General features: G+C 43.0%; 1 long non-coding RNA gene across 2 annotated transcripts; it reads left to right on the top strand.

Moving 5' to 3' along the window:
• The first annotated feature begins 2,905 nt into the window (after positions 1-2,905).
• On the top strand, positions 2,906-12,233 carry LOC116790589. Of its 2 annotated transcripts, XR_004358417.1 has the most exons (5): positions 2,906-2,959; positions 3,789-3,941; positions 5,193-5,252; positions 11,058-11,158; positions 12,073-12,233. It is a non-coding gene; the product is annotated as an uncharacterized LOC116790589 (long non-coding RNA). The 2 variants fall into 2 exon arrangements; XR_004358418.1 differs by lacking the exon at positions 11,058-11,158.
• Positions 12,234-21,095: the final 8,862 nt, after the last annotated feature.

Here is a 21,095-nt window from a genome sequence, read left to right on the forward strand (position 1 = left end):
AGTGATTTGTTAATGATTTGATAATGATTTGATAATGATTTGTCATTCTCTGGGAAATGAGTTGTGATGTTTGCTTTGTCCCAAATGTATGACTCGAATTCACCCTTAAATTCACCCACTTCTGGCACAAAACTGGGATGTCCTAATGAGGAGCAGTTGGTTTGGACTTTCCACACTGCAGAAGGAGAAGGAGAAACATCTCCCAACACAGTTGAGAGTTGCCTCTCCTGAGGCTCCTTCTTCTTCCAAGAGATTAGAGCAGGGCCTGAACATGGCAATGGAGAACCCTCCAGGTTAAACTGGGATGAAGCTGCCCCACTTGGCACTTTGGGAAATGTGGGTGAGCGTGGAGAGAAACAATTCCCTTTGGTTTAGGGAGTAACCTCCCCGCTCTGGAGCTGGGATGGACTCCAACTCTTTGAGCTGCCTTGGTTTGTTGATTGCTGGTTTCAGGTTTTTTCTTCTCTTTAGCATTTTCCCCCCTCTTTTTCTTCTCCCCCCCCTCTCCAAGTGAATCTCAGCAAATTCAGCAACCCCCCCACCCTCCCTGGCCCCCCTGATATGATTTAAATGCCACTGCTGCTGGTACCAGCACTGAAAAAAGACCTGGCTCCCGTTCAAGTCCTTCTCCTTTCCAAATGTTTAGGGATTTGGAGCCCATACATACAATTACTGCGTGTTTCTGGGGAAGAGAAAATAGCCAGCAGCTGTTCGGTGTCTGATCAATTAGGAGCTGAGGAAGAGGAGTGAAGGAGAGGGGGGTTATTGCTCCAAAATCTGCACACAATTAGGAAACAATGCTCAGAAGGGGGGCTGGGGAGGGGTGGGGAGGACAAACACCCTTCCAGTGGGTCCTTGGGTGGGCAGGTCTGCACCATCAAGAGGTTATTGCCCCTAAACTGCCGTGGATGTATGTGCTAAGGATTTGGGAAGGTGAAGGAGGATGAGGAGCCAGTGCTAGTCTGAGAACATGAACACTTGGTGAGTGGGTGTCTTGGAGTAGATCTCCTTGTCTGCAGTCAACTCCTGTGCTGACTTCTGTGGGATCTTGGACACCCACTCCACGTGGAGACACAGAAATGTGAACATCTTGGACACCCACCCTACGTGGAGACACAGATATGGGGACAACTTTGACACCCAATCCACAGGGAGACATAGAAATGTGGACAACTTGGACACCCACCCCACGGGGAGACACAGAAATGGGAATATCTTGGACACCCACTCCATGGGGAGACACAGAAATGGGGACATCCATGGGGAAACAGAAATGGGGACATCTTGGACACTCACCCTACGTGGAGACACAGAAATGTGGACAACTTGGCTCCCCAATCCATGGGGAGACACAGAAATGTGAACATCTTGGACAGCCACTCCACGTGGAGACACAGAAATGGGGACAACTCGGTCTGCAAGGTGAATCCTGCCTGAGAGGTTTCACTCAATTGCCCCCAAAAAGGTGTTGAGTGTTGTGTGAGAAGCCCAAGGGAAAGATACAAAGGACTGGAGAATATTCCTTAGTACCTGAAAATATTTCCTCCTTAAAAGACTTTGAAATGGACTTTCACTCCCCTCTGGAGTTCAATCCAGAGGTCAGAAGGTTTTCCAGGCAACAGTAGCCTCCCACCTTTGTACAAAGGAATTTAGCCTCAAATCTCTGTTGCATTTGGTATAAAGAAAGTATTTTTTCCTTGATGTCTTGTCTCACATTTTACCTGAGGTGGCTGGGGGGGGTAACAGGGTGAGAGACCCTTCACTTATTAGCACTACCCAGCACCAAATCATGGAATCATGGAATGGTTTGAGTTGGAAAGGACCTTAAAGATCATCCAGTCCCACCCCTTGCCATGGGCAGGGAAACCTTCCATCATCTCAGGTTGCTCCAACCTGGCCTTGGACACTTCCAGGGATCCAGGGGCAGCCACAGTTTCTCTGGGCAACCTGTGCCAAACTTTGCCCTTTAACTCCCAAGACATGACCTGTGCAGCCCCCTTTTGTTATGTTGTGACCCAGTATGGGCTTGGATGATGCTTATGTTCACCTGAGATCCAGGTGACAACTCTTTCCCACACAGCCTGAAGGTCAAAGGATGCCTGAACATTCTCTTATATCACAACTTGAAGTTTGGGGGGAAGCTGAAGGGAGGTGTTTGTTAGGGACCAAATGAATCCACAAACCCATTGTTTACAGAGAATATGGGTCAACCTTGAAGATATCATGTCTAAAATTTTGATGTATTCCAAAGTTTTTCCTGTACATTCTTAACTCAGTCTCAGAGAAACTCAAGCTGTTTTCCCTGGATCACAATCCCTGAGTGGCTGGGTTTGGAGGACACCTCTGGAGATCATCTAGTCCAACTTTCCTGCTAAAGAAGGTTCACCTAGAGTAGGTGAACTGCATCTTGTCCAGGCGGGATTTGAACATCTCCAGAGAAGGAGACTCCAAACCCTCTCTGAGTAGCCTGTTCTGGTGCTCTGTCACCCTCCAAGTAAAGAAGTTTTTCCTCATATTCACATGAAACATATTAAGAAGAGACTTTCCCTCAAAGGTGCTTCAGTAATCTCTGATGAAACAGGCAGAGGGGTTTGCACCCACTTCCAGGGAACAAGAACAAATGGAAAGGTTTGGTTTACGAGGTACCTGAGGACAAAAATGAAAACGTTTTCAAAATCAGTCATTTGTGGGGAAAAGGGTGGATAAAACCTGACAGTTGTAGCCACACGGACTGAGACCTTTAGAGCTGGTGAGTTTAATGCCATCCAGCACCCAGAAATGTGATTCTACAGTCACATGGAGCTGCAGAAAGGCGAAGAAGTCTGTCCCTCCTTCACTCAGCAACAGGAGCATTCCGTGGGTTCTGCTCAGCACTCCCATCACCATGGAGACGTTTGATGTTTGGGTGATGACGTGTGGAACCTTACCTGGAGCCTCAGTTCCTCTGCAATTACATCAGGTTATTTATCTTCATTGAGATTATTCATCTTCATTAAGATTATTCGTCTTCATCACACATAAAGTGCCCCTGAGCAGGAGCACCTGAAAACGTGACCCAGAAAGCTTTTCAGTGCTGAAGGAAAAGGGGTTCATGTCGCCCTAAAATAGATTTATTATTTCACCTGATTACTTGCTTCAAAATTTAGATGTCTAGTCAACATAGCTCTCTGCATCAGTGGAAAAAGCTAAAAAGTACTAACCTGAACCCAAAATATATGGGATGAGCCTTTCCAACCTTTCTGCTGACTGGAGGCTTGCAGATGATTGGCTTTGAACAGACATCTAAGACTGGCTTTGAATAAACATCTAAGACTCATCAATAGGCTCTCGGATGGAGAGAACTGGGTGAAAACCCAGTTTAATGCCAACCCAATTTCTTTAGAGGTTCTTTAAAGATGGAATTCACCCCCAAGATCCCAGAATAAATCAGCTGGAGCAGATGTGTTTGGGCTACGTGAGAGCTCCAACGAGTTTTCCTGCAGAGCCATCGGGAGGTTCTGACCTCAGAGCCATAAAATGGTGGTTTTTTAGATTAGAGCTGTAATTTAATTAGAGCTGATTTCCAGGAACGCTGATAGTGCTCCTGGCTCTGCCAAGTCCCATTCAAAGGTCGTGTTCCCCAGCTGGCTCTTTAGTGCCATTCAGGTTAAACTCACACTGTTCTGGCCAGGCAGGGATCCCCAAACCTCCAGGGTGCTCCAGCCCTATATGGCTATTTATGGGGCTGTGTCCTAGTCCAGTGGTGACAATGCAAAGGGGAAGTTGAAGATGAAAAATTGCCTTCTCAGATGACCCAGATTAGATTTTTCCACAGTGCTGTTGCAGTTTCCACTCTGCCCAAGTGACTCGGCACCACCTTTGCCATCCCTCTGCCCTGTCTCCAACAACACAGCTCCCAGGCTTTTCCCTGAAGTGACCTGGGCCTCCTTCCACTCCTCCTGGTAAGTGACATGGAATTCTCTCCTCTGACCCCCTGAACCTCCCACAGAACCATCACAGTCATCTTGGCCTCCCAACTTTTCCTTCTGCTCCCTCAGTGTCTTAAATCAATAAGAAGGACGGGGCTCAAAGAAAAATTGTCACCTTCCCTTCTTCACTCCTTGACCTGTGAACCTGTTTTTCCAGACTTCTGGATGTAACAGCTGAAAGTCCCAGTGTGAGACTCTTTCCTGACCCTCCAGGATCAGCACAACCTGGATATGCTCAACCAGGGACTTCTACAGCTGTAAAACAGCTGCCACTTGAGCTCCCAGGGCTCAATTTTGGTCATTCTTGATGCCTTGGGACATTCTTCATGGTTTTTTCCTATACAATGGCTATTTTTTCCTGATTATTTTCCCCTGACTATTTTCCCTTTATCACTTTCCTCTTCCTGTAGTCAGTATAAATTTATTTTTTTGTGTGTTTCATGCCCAAATGTGACTGTCACAGATGATTTAGTTCAAAACAAGTTGTTTTTTTTTTTAGTAAACAGAGACTGAAACTTTTTAAAACTCGATCATGACTATTTCTGGCTGGAGATTTGCTGGTAGAGTCAATCAAATCAACAAAAAAAAAAATTAATTTTGTGTTTCTCATGAAAAAAAATTGGCTTTTGGGGAAAGGCAAGTGAGCAGAATTCCTTGAACTTCTTGCTGTGTTACTGAGCTTGCAAATAAAGTATTTTAGCAACTTTACCCAGAAACCTGCAATGATAATTCTTCTATTTCATTATTTTTTTGGAAACCTAGTCCATCAAAGGATGGTCAAAATCCTGCCTGGATATTCCATGGAGAGACAAATGTGTCCAGAAGATTAATATTCTAAATTTCCAGTAGATATCTAATATCACTAAAAAGAGGCATCCTTTGGAGGTGTGGTTCTTTCCAGTGGTTTTCCAGGAAGTTTCCATGACCAGTTTAGAGTGAAGAAAGTCCTGTGACATTCAGGAAATGTTCTTCACATGAGGTGGGTTTGGTGTTGATAACCCATTGATATCCTGCTGATCCCTCTTTTCCTACAGGAAAGATTTGGAATATGTTTGGCTGCATCTGTTATTTAAAACCATGTGATTAATTAAAGTTCCCCCCTGTAGCTTAACTTATTTTGCACGCTCCAGGATTTTTTCCATTCCCTCTTCCCATCCCTGTACCCTCCAGTGGACACTTTCACCAGGTTCCTCTTGGTTCTCCACTATTTCCATCTTTAAACAGAAAATTCCTGCACCAAGCCAATGATTCCTAGGGAAGGACAAGAGAACTTTGTGTATCAAGGTATTGCAGACAAAAACCTATCCAAAAGTGTTGATTTTTGGTTTTAAAGTGAAATAATTTCATGTTACTGTCTCACTCTTGAGGTGTCCTCTCCATCCAAGTCCCATCCATTCAGCTCCCAAAGTTTTTCACTGAGCTTTCCCCATCATTTCCTTCCAGGATTGCTTGAAAATGCTTTTCCAGCTTGTTTCCTCCCAAAAGGCTTTGTATACTCAAAGAAATTAAAGACTTAGCAATAACGAATCCAGAATATTGTAGGAGGTGCCCAAGTGGGATTAAGTTTTTGTTTTGTTATTTTATGTGAAACGCATGAGACAAAACTTCATTTTCTTGGCTCACAGGAAATCCTTTGTGTTTTGAAGCAGAAACATTTATATCAGAGTATGCTGGAAAACAGCAAACATTGATTTGCCTCCTCTGTAAAAGAGAAGCAGCTTCAACCTTTTTGCTCCCTAAAATAATATTTTCTCCTCTCTCCTCACTTCCACTCTTGAAATGGCCTCGGTATGAACTTCCCAATGCCAGTGGAATTCCTGAAGTGCTCATTCCTTTATTAAACAGCTGCTTAGAGTTGGTCAGACCTCAGTGACAATTCACCATTGGAATCTTTACCAAGGAAAACATGAAGGAAACAGCTTTACATCACCTGTGGGAATTAAGAATTGAGAATGAGCTTCTCTGAGGCAAATCCTTTATTGGCTCCAAAACCGAATGTTGAATTATTCCTTTTGATCACCTGAATATTGAAATATTCCTTTGGATCACCTGAGGCACTGCAGGAGAAGGCAGAGGAATTGTCAAAGCACTGCTGGAAAAAAAAATGCTGAGAGTGTCAATTGTGGTCCTTTGACCTTCTCTGGAAATGATCATAGAATCATAGAATCATAGAATCATAGAATCATAGAATCATAGAATCATAGAATCATAGAATCATAGAATCATAGAATCAGCTGGGTTGGAAGGGACCTCCGAGATCATCAAGTCCAACTCTTGATCCAACCCCGCTGTGGTTCCCAGCCCATGGCACTGATGCCACATCCAGTCTCATCTTAAAAACCTCCAGGGATGGAGAATCCACCCCTTCCCTGGGCAGCCCATTCCAATGGCTGAGCACCCTCTCTGCAAAGAAATTCTTTCTAATCTCCAACCTAAACCTCCCCTGGCACAGCTGAAGACCCAACCCTCTTGTCTTGCTGATGGTTGGGTGGGAAAAGAGACCAACCCCCCCCGGCTCCCCCCTCCTGTCAGGGAGTTGCAGAGAGTGAGGAGGTCTCCCCTGAGCCTCCTCTTCTCCAGGCTGAACAGCCCCAGCTCCCTCAGCCTCTCCTCATGGCAATTGTGCTCCAGTCCCTTCCCCAGCCTTGTTGCTCTTCCCTGGACCTGCTCCAGCCCCTCAATGTCCTTCCTGAGCTGAGGGCCCAGAACTGGACACAGCACTCCAGGGGTGGCCTCCCCAGCGCTGAGTCCAGGGGCAGAATCACTTCCTTGGCCCTGTTGGCCACCCTGTTCCTGAGCCAGGCCAGGATCCATTGGCCCTCTTGTCCCCCTGGGCACACTCTGGCTCCTGTTCAGCTCCCTGTCCATCCCCACTCCCAGCTCCCTTCCTGCCTGGCTGCTCTCCAGCCCCTCTGGCCCAGCCTGGAGCTGCCGGGGGTTGTTGTGGCCAAAGGGCAGGACCCGGCCCTTGGCCTGGTTGAACTTCATGATCCTTCATTCCTACTCCCCACCAACTGCCTGAGCTTCAGGGTAGTCCCACACTGAGTGACTTCCCAGCTGTGACACCTCAGCACTGATGTGTCCAGGCCGTTTTCCTCATGAGGAGAAAAATAAAGGACCACAGACACAGGCACTGGAAAAAGCAGCAGCACCTCCCGAATTCCCACCAACCACTTCCCGGTGCGGTCGTGGTTGGGGCTGTCGGGGAAAAGCTCCACCTTCCAGACAACTCCTGGCTCAGCCTGGCCCCACCTTCATGTCCAAGTTCTAATAAGATCAATCTGAAATTCCTCACATTGGGGTGGATTCCAGTCAGGATCACCAACCCCTTAAATTCCCTTTGGACAATCATAACACACCCCACCATTAGAGATTTACACTCAGGGTACGTTGGCACCTTGTGTGGGGTCAGGGTTGATGTGGAAAAGCTCAGCTGTGCCCAAAGTCAGTGCTGGAAGGTGAAATAAAGGTTGTCCAGAGCTGAATTTCCCCCTTCACATCTGAATTAGAGCCTTAAACTGAGAACAAGGCTGAAATCTCCCCCAAAACACTCCCCAATGTTAATTTTAGACAAGCTTTTAATTTTAGACAGCGCATTTAAGATGTGCTTTCCTTTCCTAGAAAGTCTCAGTGTGAGCAGAACTCGTGGGAAAAGCAAAACTCACCCCTGGGAGTGATAATTGGTTTATATCATAAATTCTAATGGACCAGGGCTGGTGGCACCACCTTTTAATTTGGCCCCTGCTGGGAAGTCACTGTCCAAATTCTCACTGAACCAGAATTCACAGATCTACACTGTTTTAGAGATATTTTATTTCACCTTTATTGCACTTCCCCCCCTTCTTATAATTAAAACCTCTAATTTTTCTCATTCTTTTTTTCTCTCTCTGGAGCAAAATTCTGTCTTTTATGAGGCTTTTTTCGATGCGCCAAAGGATCTTGGTTGGAGCTCCTGAAATTGCTGCAATATTGAGACTAAAAAGGCAAATTTTAGCAGACTTCTTCTGCCTAAGGAAGCTCAGTTTGGCTTTTCGTGTTCGGAACCAGGTGAAGGCTGAGCAGATGAACACCAGGACCTTTCTACTTTGTGGTTTGGGATGAGCTTGGAACAGCAATAACATAAATCCAGAGCACTTTTGCCGGTGGAACTGTAATCTGTAAAAAGAAAATGGATGTATGGAAATCATATTCCCCCCTGTCTTTCACATGCACCCTCTCAAAACTCTTTTATTCAAGAGCTTTTAACTCTTGACCTCATGGCAAATTCATCCCTCATTTAATGCTTAAGATGTTTAGACCATTAGGTAAAAGCAGCATTGTTATTTAGGTTACGTGTCGAAAGTCAGAGTGCCTGGAAAGAATTTTGCTCTGTGGTTTCCAGGCTGACTCCAGAAAATTAGAATTGCAGGGAGGCTCTCTGTGGAGTTCAAGTTAGAATGAAAAAAAAAATAAAAATCCCAACCCCAAATCCAGACTGAAGCAAAGCTTAACAGCAGGAGGAATCAGTGCAAGGTTTCAAAATTTTCTCTTCACTTCATCAAGATCTGTCATTTCCTAAAGGAAACCAGGCAGGTTAATTGTGCAAAATATATATGTATAAATATATATATATGTATTTCACATATATATGTGTATATATGTCTATATGTGTGTATATATTAATTTTTTCCCTGTTCTTCTTCATATCAGACTTCACCATATGGCACTAAACCCATCATTTAATGTGGAATTATGGAGCTAATGGAATGTGGAGAATGAGGTCTTGCTTTCCTATTGGTCACCAGGCTCCCCTTTAGCTGCTGGGGGAAGACCAAACTTATAAACACAGGTCTGTGACCATAGAAACCCCCAAAAGCTCAACTTTTGAAATTGCATCATTAAAATCATTGGCTTGATTTTTATTTTATTTTTTTTCTTCTATACGTTACACAGGAGAAAAAAAAAATGCCTGGTATGTGTGTTTGAATATATTGTCCAAACCTATATATCGTGGTTCAAAAGCATACAAATCACATAATTCATCCTGGGGAGAGATGCCAGTTTATTTCTCCATTCAGTCATCACTGAAATACAAGTAAAATTCAGATCAAAAAGCTCTTTTATCAGTGAAATTTTTAATTTATTCCCAGCTTTGGTGCTCAATCTCACTCTGTTTTTCCTGTCCACTTTTCCAGCTCTCTGTACACACATGTGAGTATTTTGGAACACCCACTCCTTGCTCAAAAAAGGGCTGTACCCAAAGTCACATTGTCCCTCTGCCCACCTCAGATTTGAGAATATTTTTCCTTCTATCCAGCTGTAATTTCCCTTTCTGGAACTTGTGGCTCCTCATCCTTCTCCTACACTTCTGAGTAGCTGCATTTCCCACACCAACCCCGTTTCTGGAGTGGAATTCTGGAATTTGTTCCCTTTTCCTATGCCTTCCCCAATGCCATTTCCTCCCAAACCTTATTCCTTACTCAAATAAAGCTCAAGTTGGTAAATCTGAGCCATTCTGTTTATCAATATTTTATAGAAATAACTTTCTTTTCCTTTCCTTCTCTCACACCTACCAGTGACTTTCTATTTATCAATATTTTATAGAAATAACTTTCTTTTCCTTTCCTTCTCTCACAGCTACCAGTGACTTTCTATTTATCAATATTTTATAGAAATAACTTTCTTTTCCTTTCCTTCTCTCACATCTACCAGTGACTTTCTATTCATCAATATTTTATAGAAATAACCTTCTTTTCCTTTCCTTCTCTCACACCTATCAGTGACTTTCTATATATCTTGACATTTTACCTTCAAATGGCCCATCTGATTGGATACATCACAAGGAATTCCTCAGGAAAAAATATGAAGATGATCCACTTTTTCCATAAGAAGCCTCAAATCTGACTTTGCATCGCTACCCCTAGAACTAATTCTTTCTACAAGCCCTTATTATGTCCCCAGCACTCATCCACTCATCCTTTTAGAAATTTGATTGGTGTCCCAGCATCCGTGGTTTGCTCAAAGGGGGTCTTTCTGCTGAATACAAAAAAATTCATCTATTGATGTATCTTCATCAAGATCTTCCTCTTTCTGCATCTTTGTCTGATTTTCATGCCTGTATTCTCCACTTGTTTTTGTTGATTGTCTCTGAGCTTAATGGAGTGTCTGATTATTCCCAGAAATTTGCCTAAAACTGTCCCACAACTGAGGCAATTTTTGAAAGCTTTGTACAGTCACATCTATACCTACATATGTATGTGGTGTCATTAATATGGGGTTATGATATAGGTAAGAGAAGGCTCTAGGGAAACCCTATTGTCTCCTTTTATATTTGAACATTAGGGGTCTCCTCTTAGGCCTAAATCAACCTTACTTTCAATGCCTATAAAACCTGCTCTTAGTTCTGGTCAAACAAGGTCTTTGGAAACTTGGTCCAAATGCCACGAGAAACTCCACGATGTTTCCACTGATTTCTGCAGGCTCTGGGTTAAAGTTCCCGTTTAGAACTCTTCTGATAAGGTATTGATCAATATTTCTTTACCCTCACTATCATCACAGCCCTGATCAGTTATTTATTGGGATTCATGTCTGGTGCTACGTGACCGCGGCCGAGGTTCAGCTCCTGGAGCGACCTGGAAAAATGCACAATAAGACACAGACTTTGCCCCTTTGGAGAAGTTATGAACTGAGTCAAGAGCTCAGACAATGAAACAGAGCCTTTCCAATGTTGACTTTATGGCCAGGGACTTGTCTGACATCCTGTGGACCTTGAAGAAGCCCTGGAACAGCAGAACATGGAGCCGTTGTTCCAATAGGAATTCTTGTTCACCCACCTTTATTTTTGGCATAAGGGAAGAGAAGCCCAAGGAGACAAAGTGCCAGTTGGAAAACTTGATGCCAATAGAAATTCTATGCTCATTTCAAGCCTATTCTATGCTCATTTCAAGTCTATTTTAATTTCAAGCACTGAAGTGCAGGTCCTTGGAGCTTTTGTAGCCAGTGGAAATTATGCTCGAACACAGTATGATTGGGGAATATCCATAAAGTTGCCTAATTTTCTACTTTGGAATGGGATGAATTGCACCCAACACCACCCATATTTTTGCCTAGAACTCTGCTGACTACAAAGGGAGCCCAGAATGACTCATTTCACTGGAGGTGTCCAAATTAAATGCCAGCACTGCCTGATGAACTCTACCTCTCTCTCTTCTGTGCGTGTTTGAAGCCTGAAGCTTTCCAGACGTGGTGGTTTGCCACCGAAAAAACCCAAAGTGGCCCGGAGAAGCAGCACCAGCTTCTCTCAGGGACAAAATTCCCTCCCTCTGATCGTGTTGCAAACGAGTTCTGCCTCAGAGGCTCGGGGCACAAAGAACAAAAAGGGATTTGAGCAGCCGGGCGGTAGGAGAAGGGCTGTGGAGGGAGGAGGGGGCTGGAATGGGAAAGGGCAGAAACAGTTTTAAATATTTGGAATCTGCAATTGTATTTCCCCCCCTTCTCCTCCTTCCCCTCCCAGAGCTTCATTTTTTTTTTTTTTTTTTAGCCCAGATTAACTATTCCCCCTACAATGCTTTTTCATAAAGGGATCAAGCCCATTGTTTATAGAATTTGCTAATAACAGCCTCAGTCGTGCTGTCACAGCAGAGTGATTCAATTACAAGACCGGACAATAAAAGCTCAATAAAGAACCCCAAATCCTTATTAAATTCTTCTTTTTTTTTTTTTTTTTTTTTAATTAATATTAAAAGAAATACCCGAGCGGGCTGGGATTGCCAGATGGGGGAATTTATGCTGCCCAGAAGAATGATATGATCTCTCTGAGTAGCACGGTGCAAATTAAAAGAGGTTTAGCGTTAAGTGTTCATGGCACAAAAGCAATTTTAAGTACCTGCAATCAGCTTAGGTTGGCTAAGCCTAAATATGTACAAATCGTGTAATGGGCAATATCCCTGGCAGTACCACGCAGAGCTGTGACAGATGTGCCCTCCAGGCTCTGCTCTGGGCCCTACAACAGCTCGCCAGGAGCGTGGGGGGTGAGCGGGAGGGGGGGTGTGTGTGTGGTTTGTGGGCCACCTAGTGTCCTGCTGGCGACTACACTGAATAATTTGCTTTTTTTCTGTTCTCTTAGAACCGATTTTAAGGCATAAAAAAGAGCAGTTCCATCGCCAGGTCAAAGAAACCCATGGATTGTTTTGCTGTTCTCTCTTCTCTGCTTTATTTGGGGACTCATTGGTGGAAGGGGGTTTAATCTCCTTTTAGTCATTCTCCCACTAGAAAATCCATTGTTTCCCTCCCTACTCATCTTAATTGCTTGTTATCTTTGCTGCAAGGAACTAGGGATTTTTGGAGGGTTGGGGTTTTTTTGTTGTTGTTGTTGTTGTTGTTGCTTTCCCAGTCTGGCATAACTAGGCTGCAGAATCATGGAATGGTTTGGGTTGGAAAGGACCTTAAAGCCCATCCAGTCCCACCCCCTGCCATGGGCAGGGACACCTTCCACTAGACCAGGTTGCTCCAGCTTGGTCTTGGAGACTTCCAGGAATTTGGACAGCCACAGCTGCTCTGGGCAACCTGTGCCAGGGCCTCCCCATCCTCCCAGCCAAGAATTCCTTCCCAATATCCCACCTAACCCTACCCTCTGGCAATGGGAAGCCATTTCCCCTTGTCCTATCCCTCCAGATCCTTGTCCAAAGTCCCTCTCCAGCCCAACTTCTTTATGATGGAGGACAAGCAAGTTACAGGTGAAGATGTTTTGCATTTGAGGTGGATAAGACGACTCTTGTTTTAGTTGATTTTTTGGCACCCAGTAAGGAATGACTCTAACAGGACAATTCCATGATTTTAAGAATCTGTGACCTCTGCTCTCCACTTGTTTTTGTTGATTATCTCTGAGCTTAATGGATATCTGATTATTCCCAGAAATTTGCTCAGAATTGTCCCACAACTGAGGCAATTTTTGAAAGCATTGTACAGTCACATCTATATCTACATGGTTATATGGTGTCATTAATATGGGGTTATGATATAGGTAAGAGAAGGCTCTGGGAAGACCCTGTTATGGCCTTTCAATAGATAAGAAATTATGATATATATTTCAATATATAAGAATATATCTATATATATTTCAATATGTAAGAAATTGCATGTCAATCATAAGAAAGATGTGAAGAGACTTTTTATGAAGGCCTGTAGCGACAGGACAAGGGTCAGAAGTTACAAACCAGGAGAGGGTGGGTTTAAATTGAGTGTGAAGAGGAATTATTTTGGGATGTTTGAGGCACTGGAAGAGTTTTCCCAGAGAAGTTGTGGATGCCTCATCATTGGAAGTGTTCAGGATGTGTCACTGGTCTAGCAAAAGATGTCCCTGTCCGTGGCAGAGGGGTTGGACTCGATGACCTTTAGAAGTCCCAAATCATTCTGTGATCCTTCAATTTTGGCAGTCCTAAAAAAAAAACCCAGGGAGAATTGTGGTTGGATCCCCCTTAGATGAGAAAGCAGTGCCAGTCTGAGGCCAGCAAAGCTGGAGAGCCCTCCCAAATAACAGAACTAAGGAGGAGAACACGACACCAGTGCTGGTCTTTGGCGAGGAGATCATCCCCCGAAATTGCCTGTGTTGTCACAGACCCCTCTGTGGGATTCATCATTAGCTAATTGTCCAAAATAGATGGCAGGACGTGCCCTCCCCAGTGACCTTTCCCTGACAAAAGCAGGAAACCTGGCTTAAAGCAGGGGCTTATGTTTGCACTGGCCGTGGTTAAGGGGGATTAATTCCCCCCTCAGCACTCAATCCCGTTAATCAACGGGGCTCTGGCTGTCGGCTGCAGAGACACGCGGAGCATTCACCCCGTTTTTGGGATGGTGCTTTGGGATTGCTGGGATAAACCGTCCTCCAGAGTGGAATGAGAAGCTCTTCGGATGCTTCAGTGACTTTCCAGTGACCAGGAAGGAGGAACACGGGGTTTGAAGGCTTTGCAACAGAGGCCTGGAGGTTTCTCCGGAGCTGCGTTTGGGTCCTGCCTTTACCACACGCTGTGAAATGATGGATCCCCCTCGTTTTTAGGGATAAAGTGGGGTGTTCATTGCTGGGGGTAACAACAGCTATAGGTACATTTAATTTGGGGGTTCCCTTGCCTTAAATTTATCATTTAGAACTTTAATGTTGAGTCCTGTCCTGGATTGGGTGTTTAAGACACAGAGTGGAGTAAGTCCCCTCGAAGTACCTATTTCTGCTCGTGGTTCATGGAATCATAAATTCGTGGAACATCCTGAGTTGGAAGGGACTCACCAGGATCATCAAGTCCAACTCCTGGCCCCGCACAGGACAACCCCAAGAATCCAACCATGTTCCTGAGAGCGTTGTCCAAATAATTCCTGAAATCTGGCAGGATTGGGGATGCCACCACTTCCCTGTTCCACCCTCTTGTGAAGAACCTTTTCCTAACACTCATTTCTCTCCAGCTTGGATTAAACTTTGACTTTTCAAGTGACCACTTGTAAACAAGTGAAAAGTCTTTGCCTTTGGAGATGAAGAATGATCCGAATCTGTTATTTCCTTTCCTGATTTAAGAAACACTCGGAAAGAACGGGAGCAGTGAGGCAAGGGTGGTTTCTTACCAATATTAAATAAATATAAATGCTAAGAGACCGATCAAATTCGGCCAACGTGAATTTTCTCATATAAACTTCCCCGAAGTGGGATGAATTTCCAGTGTAGGAGACACATATTTTTTAATTAAGAGAAAAGCATTTATTAGATGAGAGGGCAAAACCGGCCCAATGTGATGCCTTTGAAGCTCTCAGCCCCCTGCTCCATTCCCTGAACTCCCCCTCCCCTGCCATGGGGCTTTATATTTCACAGCATCCATAACATGGATTTATCAAAGGTCACTATGGCAACATCCAGGCAATCCGAGACAAATCCGTGGACGAGCATGGAAACAGGACAAAACAAACTGAAATCGCCCCGTTCCCACCCAGGTTCCTCCCCCCCCCGTGCCCCTCCAGCTCCAAATTTAGCCCAGTTCTATTATTAATACTCAATATTACCTCAGCTGAGGGTGAAAAGCAGGAGAGGAATATCAGTGTTGTCCAGGATGGCTGGGGCTGCAGGGAAAGCGGGATAATTGTATTGGCATGTGTGAATTCTGGGAATCAGAGCCTCCCAATATTTGTTTTGGCCGGGTTTCCATGGCAATAAGGGCACTTGCTATTAATTCTCTGGTTTATTGCTAAGTCTTTATTCGGAGTATTTGAGGAGGGGGTTATTCACATTCAATTTGGAATTCCAGGCCATATATATATATAAATATATAAATATAAATATATATATATATATATATATATATGGCTCTGGGGAGACCCTATTATGGCCTTTCAATAGATAAGAAATTATAAGAATATATATTTCAATATATAAGAATATATATCTTTCAATATGTAAGAAATTTGTATATATATATATATAAGAAATATATATAAATATAAAGCCATAAAAATAAATAAATAAATAACCAAATAAATAAATATATACATATATATATAATATATATGGACCTAAACTCGCTAACAATAAATAAATATACATCCAATGAGATGTAAGTATATCTCATTGGAGATATATATATATATATCCAGAATATAATATGTATCCCAGATAAATAAATAAATAAATAAATAAAATATAAAATACATATGGACCTGAACTTACTAAGAGTAAATAAATATATATCCAATGAGATGTAAGTATATCTCATTGGAGATATATATATATATATATATATCCAGAATATAATATGTATCCCAGATAAATAAATAAATAAATAAAATATAATATATATAAAATATATATGGACCTGAACTTACTAAGAGTAAATAAATATATATCAAGGAGATATAAGTATATCTCGTTAGATATATATATATATCTCCAGAATATAAATATATATCCCAAATAAATAAATAAATAAAATACATATCCTAGAATCCCAAATCCCTACTCTGGCACTGAGAAGCATTTTCAGAAGTGATTGAGAACTTTAAGATGCATCAAACCTCCTCTACCAACACCATTTGTAGTTGTTCTTTTGGAGATGTCCAACCACAGTACATATATATATATATATTTTTTTTTTTTTTTCCTTTCTTTTGCTCCTTTTGGAAACCAGGACAATTTTAGGAGTTGATTCTCAAGAAAGAAGAAAAAAAAAATACCCGGGAAGTGAAAGAATTCAGAACATTTATCACTTCTCTGTTGTTGTGTATATTCTTATATTTTATATATTGCCCACACAACCCAACAGACGTACACAATCTAATCTATGTGATAAAAACCAACGGGCTACTGGTACAAAGCGAATTTCTCAGTAATTAAGATAAGAAAAAAAAATAAAAGTAGCTCGTGAACCCTTACCTTTCTCCCTTTTATCACACCTTATCTTGCAGCTCCGTGCCACAGTAGCCTCCTCGATTGAAGTGGGAGCCTCCCATGCCCAGAGAGCAGCAATTATTTGTCAGAGAATTTTAGTTTATTGGGCAGGAGTTGCTTCCAGGGTGGATTTTCTCCCCGTGGTTCAAAGGTTGCTCTAAAGACAGAACTATTTTTTTTCCCTCCCTGGGCATTTTTTTTTTCTTTTTTATTTTTTTTTTGGCATTCCTGAGTGGTTTTCCAGTGTTAGTCTTCTTCAGAGTATCCCTCTGAGATGAGAACGTTATCCTGATTTTGCCGATGGGAAGCTGATAAATAGATTAAGATTAACGTGAAAAGTGTCCAGTTATTTTGGTCTCCTGAGCTCTGAGTGTCTGCTTTGGCAAAGCTTTTTTTAAGCATTTTTTTTTTACCTTATTAATTTCATCCCGCTTTATCTGTCCAGGAATCCTTCCTTTCTCTGAGCTCCTCATCTTCTCAGAGTCACTGGGCAGAAAAAAAAGTACAGTCAGAGGTGCTTCCTCTCATGTATCTCGGATTAATATCTTGGGATAAGATGGATTCTCCTCCAGAGGGACTCAGGCAGATAAATCCCATGAGTTTCTTTTTATTTTTAGGGAATTTTCCTGGATTTTAGTTACACTTTGAGGGCTCAATATTCCATTAGGACGCTGCAAATCAAGGGTGTGAGGGACTTGAGGGAGATCCTTCTGTCAGAACTCCACAGTTCAAGTCACAACACATGAAAAGAGATGTTGGGACTTGAATTTCTTGAATTTTTCTGGGGAAAAAAAGAAAAAAAAAGAAATTCTCCACCTTCTTTCTGAGGCACCATCAGCGAATCATTGCTAATGACAGATTTGATGTAATGACAGATTTAAAGTGAAACAAAGCAAGAAAATGGTGATAAAGGCACTTAAATCCCAGTTTTCAGGGAGTTTTACACATGTATAATTAGGCAGTTAATTGATTTGCTCATCAGGGTCATCACCAGGGTCTTCACATCATTTGGTCTCCCAGGGTTCTGAGTGATCAAACCACAGGAGAAGGGAATTATTTTTGGGGACACAAACCCATTAGGATTAATTTTGAGGCATCTCATAGACTGAAACTGCTTCTAAAGAGCAATAAATGTCTTTTTTTCTGAGCAGATTAAACCCAAGGACAGAAAATGGTCACACACACTGTTATAAATAAATATATTCAAACCACAGCAAATGAGATTATTGGTCTTGTTAAACTACTGGGTTCAGTGTTGGTGCCCATAATATTCCTGGCCTAATAAATAATCAGGATTTATTAATATCTTTACCTGTTTTATCTCTCTTCTCAATAAATCTGTTCCCTAGACCTGACTACTGGTTACTTTGATGTCCCAAAATCTGAGGGCATGGAATATTCCAAATTCCCAATTTCAAGTTCTCCACTGTGTCCATAGTATTCTGGGCTAACAAATAACCAGGATTTATTAATAAATAACCAGGATTTATTAATGTATTTACCTGGTTTATCTCTCTTCTCAGTAAATCTGTTCCTCAGAGTTGATAGTTGTGATGTCCCAAAGTCTGAGGATATGGAATATTCCAAATTCCCAATTTCAAGTTCTCCAGGGAACTGTATCCATAATATACCTGGTCTAATAAAAGAACAGGATTTATTAATGTATTTACCTGGTTTATCTCTCTTCTCAACAAATCTGGGTCTCAGAGTTGACTACTTCGATGTCCCAAAATCTGAGGATATGGAATATTCCAAATTCTCAATTCCAAATCCTCCATGGTGTCCATAATATTCCTGGGCTAATAACTAACAGGATTTATTAATATATTTACCTATTTTATCTCTCTTCTCAATAAATCTGTTCCCTAGACCTGACTACTGGTTTCTTTGATGTCCCAAAGTCTGAGGACATGGAATATTCCAAATTCCCAATTTCAAGTTCTCCATGGTGTCCATAATATTCCTGGGCTAATAACGAACAGGATTAATAAATATATTACCTGTTTTATCTCTCTTCTCAATAAATCTCTGCCTCAGACCTGACTACTGGTTACTTCCTTGAAAAAAATTAAAGATGGGAGGAATTTGGCTCCAAGATTTGGTTGTAAAGGTTTCATTGTATTTTAAATCCAGAGCCTCCTGACAACTGGTAGCCTGGAATTCACCCTTGGTTTCCTGGCATGTTGAAGTTGATAAAATTATTTTCTTATAATTCTAAACGAGTCTTGGACCAGTCTGTGTTGATTGGATGTCTCTGTGATTCCCTAAATCCAGGCATCTGCTAAGTAGCCATGGAATATAGAAAATTATGGAGCAATTTTGATCAGGACAAGACGAGAAAAGTGGCTGGTGCAGACAAAGTGTTGAGGATTCCTGAGTAACCCACTTTTTAATTATTATTACAGGGCAGGACCTGAGGATGTGCTCCATGTAAACACCAGAGGGTGGAGGTTTCTGCTGATGGAGAGAAGAGGGATCTCAGGATGGGAATCAGTCATGAGGCCACCAAGGTGATCAGAGGGATGGAGCAGCTCCGCTGGGAGGAAAGGCTGGGAGAGTTGGGAATGTTCAGCCTGGAGAAGAGAAGCTTTTGGAAGGGAACTGATTGTGGCCTTCCAGGACCTGAAGGAGCTACAGGAAAGATGGAGAGAGACTGTTTATAAGGGCCTGGAGGGACAGGACACAGGGAATGGCTCCACTCTGGAAAAGTGGACATTTAGATGGAATATTGGGAAGGAGTTCTCGGCTATGAGGGGGGGAGGTCCTGGCACATTTCCCAGAGAATCTGTGGCTACCCCTGGATCCCTGGAAGTGTCCAAGGCCAGGTTGGAGCAACCTGGGCTAGTGGAAGGTGTCCCTGCCCATGGTAGGGGGTGGGACTGGATGATCTTTAAGGTCCCTTCCAACCCAAACCATTCAGGAATTCTATGATATTTTTTTATCAGTGAGTACTGATAAACAACTGGATAAAATATCTGAAGTGTGAGGAATGTGCATGTCCAAGTGGATAATTTCCCATCAACCCACTAGAAGCTCCATCATTATATTTTTTTAAACAAGTTACCCTTTGCTGGTTTTCCCTCTCCTTCCCCCTCTGTCCCAACCCCATCTTGTCTCCTGCCTTAATGAAATGATTGGAGGGTCTGAGTAAACTCCTGATCAGCAAAGACACACTTTGAGAGAACAACCATTGCAATTAGAAATAAATAGGGTTTTCAGGAGCCAGCTGCCACAAACTGAGCTGGGCCAGAGATAACAAACTGTTATTGTGAGCCACGACCTTGTGTGGTGTCTCCTTCCTCGGGAGATCTTCCAGAGATGTTGGTTCTTGTTCTCCCTCCCTCTGGCTGAGCAGAGCAGCAGCCTTTGGGGCTGTGTGTGACAGACAGGCATGAGATGCTCTGGCAGGAGGCATCCAGGCAGTGGGATAAACGAGCCAAAGAATTCCAAGCCACAGGCTCTCCCATTCCTCCCCACTGGATTATGACACCAGCCAGAAGAGGGATGCAGATGAAATGAGAGAACGCGGATTCCGTGCCCAGAGACACATCCAAAGAGACATCTTGGTTTTGGGAAGGCTTGGGCCACCACAGGGGGCCCAGAGGGGTAGGGAGGGAAGGAGAAGAAGGAAAAATAGAGGATTCTGAAGGCCATTGCCTAATGGTGGTGGTGGTTGGCTGCTCCAAGGCCACCCACACGGGGTAAGGGACATTCGGGAATGAGCCGGCGAACACCCCGGGGCCTGGGGAGGCAGCGAACAGGAGCCTCTCTCTTCAAACAAGAGCCTCTGTCTTCAAACAGGAACCTCTCTCTTCAAACAGGAGCCTCTCTCTTCATCAGAGGAGTCTTTTAAAACCAGAGCCCTGGAGGGGGACTGGGAGGGTGGGGGGTGCTCACAGAAACACAACAGCGGCGAGGAAACGGGAGGTCTCACGAGGTGGTCGCCGCTCCCTCACACGGGGGTTTGTTCTCGGTTTGGGGGGAATGACTCAGGCTCACCCTTTTAATTCTTTGGACATAAAACTCAGCATGAGGCAGCCCGGGCCACCTAGAGAAGCTGATGTTGTTCTTAGTGAGGTGAGTTACCTCACCCTGAGCCGAGAGGTGGGAAAAAATCCCAGCACCTCACCCTCCACCAACCCTCTGCATCTCCAAATGGTCCCTGCAGCCCATAAGAGCTGCAGAAAAAAAACATCTGAAAGCTCTCCGAGCTGAAGGAGCCTCACGAGGCTTTCTGAGAGTAATAAAACTACTTCTTCCTAATCCCTGTTTTTCTTCCTTATTTTTCTTTCTTTTTCTTTTTTTTTTTTTTAACTTGCTAATAACGCTGAGAAATGATAGGCACAAGTCCAGGTCACGTTCAGTTGATTGGGAACTGATTTTTCAAATTCCAAAAGGAATGGAAATTTAATTGTGATTCCTCATACAGCACTGATTTTATCAGAAAGGATTTTCCCCCGTGTCGTTCCGCAGAATAATTTCTTTTTTCAATGAAACTTCGAAGAATTTTCGGAGTAATACTAAATTAGTTTCAGTTTTCACAAAGGAAGAGATGACCTGGATAAAGGCGTTGTCTCCAAGTTAAAATCTGGTCAAGTTTGATGATGATAACGAAGAAAAATTTGAAATGTTTTTGGTTCACAGCCTGAATTTTCTTATTTAACTTTGAAATAGTGACCTTTCAGTGCCATGGCTGACTACACAGATTTCTCTCTGTTCAACAGCGCCCC

The sequence above is a fragment of the Chiroxiphia lanceolata genome, chromosome 1 (assembly GCF_009829145.1).
Source record: "Chiroxiphia lanceolata isolate bChiLan1 chromosome 1, bChiLan1.pri, whole genome shotgun sequence".
Classification (NCBI taxonomy): domain Eukaryota; kingdom Metazoa; phylum Chordata; class Aves; order Passeriformes; family Pipridae; genus Chiroxiphia; species Chiroxiphia lanceolata.